This window comes from Pantherophis guttatus, chromosome 1, assembly GCF_059756535.1.
Source record: "Pantherophis guttatus breed Tessera chromosome 1, ASM5975653v1, whole genome shotgun sequence".
NCBI classification, from domain to species: domain Eukaryota; kingdom Metazoa; phylum Chordata; class Lepidosauria; order Squamata; family Colubridae; genus Pantherophis; species Pantherophis guttatus.
This window is the reverse complement of record NC_142063.1, coordinates 315,529,513-315,534,505: the sequence shown is the minus strand read 5'-3', so window position 1 is coordinate 315,534,505 and position 4,993 is coordinate 315,529,513. Positions and strand designations below refer to the sequence as shown.

The following is a 4,993-nucleotide window of genomic DNA, read 5'->3' as shown; positions in this document are numbered from 1 at the left end:
ATAGACACATTTTGCTCCTAAACTCCCTATCTTGGGAGCATTGTGACAAATTCAAATAGGTATCAGATCTGGAAAATACTTAAAAGGAAGGGTAGGTGAGAATATTATAGCCTAATCTAGTCTGGTGTCTAGTTGGTGGTCTCTAAAAACTCCCTACATTCAAGATCCTTTGATCATGAGGAATCCTCTCTGAAACAGCCGCTACTGCTCATTACATTGTATTAGTCTGTGAATTCCTGCAACAGTAATGCCCCTGTTGACAGGAAGACAAAATTTCTTTATAGGTACATATTGTGGGCTAATCCCAGCTGAGCAATATATAGTCAACAAGGGTTTGATCCTCTGAGATCTGTTTGCAAGATTAGAGCTTGGCAAATCTCTTGGGAAGAGTTCTTGCTCTTATTTGATATGGTTGATTTTTATGTACCTACTGTTTCCATCAAGGTTGCTAGTGAGAAAGTCTTTACCAGAGTAGTCCCCCGTGATTACTTCTTGGGAATCCCTTCTCTCTGGAGCATAAAACTATTCCACTGAATTACCCCCTTGCTTAACCTTTCAGTGACCACTACAGTAGAATCTCCAGCTTGGCAAATACCTAGAAGAAACCCTGAATAAACTGCACTTAACCCTAATTCTCTGGAGAAGGAAGAATCTAATATAGCAGGCCAACATGTCTAACTTGGATCAAGAGAAGGAAATGGGAATTACACCAGTTTGGCTCCTGCTGAAGTTAGCAAATATACAGTTTATTCATCACAAATATTAGCTTCACTGAAATTCAGATAGTTCAAAATACTGTTGCAGTCAAGGTTTTGGACATCTTTGCTAAATATAAAATTAAAATGCTGCATCTAAGAAGGGTAAGTCTGCAATTTAAAAACCCCAATTCTGCAATTATGAATATATAGCAAATGTATATTGTTTCATGTATTAGATATGGACCTTTATGCAAATATTGATGTTTAACATCTTATTGCATGATTTCTATACATAAAAATAGAATTCTGTATTCTTCCCCCCTTCAACTTTCTAGTCATAGGAAGATATGGAGAAACTGAGGACTCTGAAAAAAATGTGAATTTAACTCATCTGCCTCTCTGGCATTTGAGATTCTAATAGATATTTACTCTACATGTTCAAAAAGTGATATGGGTTAAAATCTTCCTTTTTTAAAAATAAAAGTAAAAGACAGCCAAGATTCTCAAGGAATTCACTACCATACCCTGAGCTTTTCTTAATTCCAATAAATATTTTCATGAGATAATGAGCCTGAGATAATGGGCATTGTAATGAAATTTTGTTCTGCACTTTGAACTTTTAAATACTATCAATACTACTATTTAATTTTTCCAGAGAACTTAACTGGAAACCACTGCCTGGCTGAACTGCTGTTACAGGTACACTGTATGAATTAATGGCACCTGTTGCCTCAAGATGGAATAAATGTCCAGTCCTTTCTCTTCTCATTTTGAACAGCCTATGAAAATAGTTCACTTGCACTTGATATGAGGGAGTTTAATTATGCTAATTTTGGGTCCAATGCCTTATCTAAATCTGTTTTGGGGTTTTAGTTCCCTACCTATTTCTTTCTTGAAATATCTATATCTGATAGATGGGGAATTATCCATGTACAAAATTCTCTCTCAGTCAACAGATCACCCTTCATTAGATTGAGCCAAGTGGCTCTCTAGTTAGCATTATTTTAAAAACAAGATGTGTGCATTGTTTTCCAATAGCTGTATCTCCTCCATTGAGAATAGATATTAAAGAACATTTTCCTTTTGGCCTTCTTCTTCATTTAAGCATTAATTTGTTATATTAGCTACAGCTGCAATTAGATAAGAACAAATTACTTGAACTCAAGCCATCTATTTTTCATTATTGTTATAATACTCTCGATATAAACCACATAGTATGTAGTGGAACTTTTGAAAAAAAACCACCATATTTCATGGCTTCTGAAAGTCACATCATTGCTTAATATATGATATTTCAGGCTATCTACACCTGATGTCAGGAACAGGCAGAGACAAATCTGTAAAATTTAATTTAGTTCAGCTTCTCATTGAGGTTTTATTTAGCCTTTGTTCATAAATTGCATTACAATTTATAAACATTATTAGTATTTTGCTTTGAATGTTTGCTCAGGAAGACCAAATTAAGTAAGTTTGTAATAAAATGTGAAACAAATAAACTTGCCAAATGTCAAATGTAACTTGCCATGGCTGTAAATTTTGGCAACATAAACTAGAAAGAATGACAACAAGAGTTGTGTTGGGTAATCTATTGATATTCTCTTTCTTGCAGTTTCTTCTTGGGACTGCTTCAGAAGCCAACCTCTTGGTAATTAGATCTTCTACCTTCTTTGCCTCTAAAGATTACAAAAAAAAAACTTTCTTGGATGCTAGTAAAGAGATTATTTTACAGTCAATGATGGAACAGTCACTGCAGTTTCAACCTCTACTGAACAGAGAGGTTCAGTAGAGAGAACATGTTTGTAAGCTGCCTTCTTCCTTCTGAAGGAAAGAACTTGAAACATCCATTGGTTTAGCATTATGAAAACATCAGCTGGCTCCTATCAGTTTCTGTTATTTTCTATTTGGAGAACTGATGAAAGTCCTGACCAACTTCCAGATTTTTTTTAAATACACCTGGTTTTAAGGAAGAACAACAAAAAAGTAAATCTATCTGAAATATCTCTGAGACTCAGTATATTTTGTCATCACTACCCCGCTGAGTTTGATATGTGGATAAACCTAAGCATGTATATAAGTATGAGAACATCCATGAACTTCTGCCAAAAGTGAATGTAAATGTTTCTGAAAATGAGAAACATCTTAATAAGCACCAGAGGAAGTCCCCCACATCTCTCAACATTTCAGTAATGTCAAGAAAGGATATAAGTATGATCATCAGAACATTGGCCGATTGGTTATATAACATACTATATATCCATATATGTACCATGTGTAAAATGTCAATTTATTAAAGTAATGTCATCTCATATCCTGCTTCCCAAAAATGATCATTTTTTTTTAATTTTAGAGGGAAGACTTAGGATCATCCAATGGATAGCTGATGCTTATGAATTAAGTCAAATGCTGAGCATAACCACTGCTTCTCTGGCGAAAACAGCAGGAAAAGCAAAATAGAATCATTGCAACCTCTTGTTGGCCTTGCTTCTGCTTTTTATTAAAGCTAACAATTGAAAAATATTACTACAAAATGAAGCACGCGATACTGTCCATTAGTAACATACAGTTCTTCTTAACAGGAACTTCAGAATAGTAATGATTTCTCTGAGCCATGACAATTGGATATGCCTGCAGCAGGACTTTGGAGGTCCACATCCAACATGTCTCTCTCTCTCTGTCTCTCTCTCTCTCTCTCTCTCTGTCTCTCTCTCTGTGTGTCTCTCCCTCCCTCCCTCTCTCTGTCTCTGTCTCTGTCTCTGTCTCTGTCTCTGTCTCTGTCTCTGTCTCTGTCTCTCTCTCTCTCTCTCTCTCTCTGTGTGTGTGTGTGTGTGTGTGTCTCTCTCTCTGTCATAGAGTAGATACAGTTTGGGGGACCTTTGTCATGAGATTAAACGAGTGCTTTTAGGAACAATAAATTACGTATTAATCAGTGGTTGATACTAATCAACCTCGAGCAGCATTTCTCAACTTTGACAATTTTGAGTGGACTTCTATTTCCACAATTCTTTCAGCTGTGCTGAAATTCTGGGCATTGAAGTCCACACATATTAAAGCTGCCAAGCTTCAGAGACACTGACCCAGAGGCTTAAGACTTTAACAAAGAGTTGCATGAGAGCCAACAAAAGCAGAATGAGTCTGTTTATTTCTCTACCAATTACCTCACTGATTTATAATATAAATTCAGTGATTTTGTCTATAGGGGTAATTCATATGAGAAGACTTCTTTCTGGATGCATACTATTTCTTAAAATATATCCTGGTGTTGATTAAAAAGTTTAAAACACTGGGCATTTTCTATGTGCTCTTCTCCTTCCCTTCCTTTCTAAATCTTCATTCTACACTCTTCTCTTTTCACTCTGTTTTTGCCTGTAGAAGCCATATGAGGGAAATACACAGAAATAAGAGATTAAAAATGTAAATTTTATAAACCGAAAATCAAAGATCCTAAATCCTTAGCATGGGAAAAGCCAACAAAAAGCATACGAACATTAAAACCCCTACATAAATAGAACTTCAAGGCTGAGCATGTTAAATAATTCAGCGGTTAAGTCATAAGTGTTCTTAAACTTAAGTATAAAAATGCCCTTGACAATATTTCACAGCTGTGCATTTCTTTAAAATATTTAGCATTCTCATTAAAGAGAATGACTTTATTTTATATATTAGTTACACTCCTGCTTGCTAATATGAAGGAATTGAATAGTGAAAGAGCATTCTTATGCATATAAGCAAAAGACATTTACATATAAAGTTAGAAGATGATTCCCTCCTCTACATCCTCGGTGTCCACGAGGGGCATTTAAACAAATTTATTCCTTAATGTGGGATATTAATATTTCCTACCTCAACATGTCATTTGCTAATGCCATCCTGAAGACAGGTTCATTCAGAAGCGACATCCACGCTCTCATCTCCGAAAGACTTAATGAACCTTACATTTTTTGGAATGCTGAACAGTGAAAAAGGCCTATTACATATTCATGGCTGGGACAGAAGACTTCTTTAACTCCGAAGCTTCCTGCTCTGGTTCGCTGTAAAACATTGTCAAAAGTCACCAGAGACATTCACTGAAAACTGCAACTCTTGATAGCAAGATGTTCTCGGAAAGTTTCAAGTACAGGAGCCTGTAGTCTATGAGACCAGTGGGAATAGTTCTGACAGACAAATGGAGGGATAATACATTTCTTGACATAATGGGATGAAAAAGTTGATGCCAGAAAAAGGAATGAATTAAAGTTATGCCTTCAAGAAAATCTTAAAGTTTTCTGGGCTGTCAGAATGTTATGCACATACTTTGC

At 35.7% G+C, this 4,993-nt stretch overlaps 1 long non-coding RNA gene across 2 annotated transcripts; it reads left to right on the top strand.

Annotated features, from left to right (window-relative positions):
• The first annotated feature begins 276 nt into the window (after positions 1–276).
• LOC117671398 (uncharacterized) lies at positions 277–3,006 on the top strand. 2 transcript variants are annotated; one of them, XR_004592832.2, is made up of 3 exons: positions 277–860; positions 1,354–1,397; positions 2,308–3,006. It is a non-coding gene; the product is annotated as an uncharacterized LOC117671398 (long non-coding RNA). The 2 variants fall into 2 exon arrangements; XR_004592831.2 differs by lacking the exon at positions 277–860 and having other exon boundaries at positions 1,128–1,397.
• Positions 3,007–4,993: the final 1,987 nt, after the last annotated feature.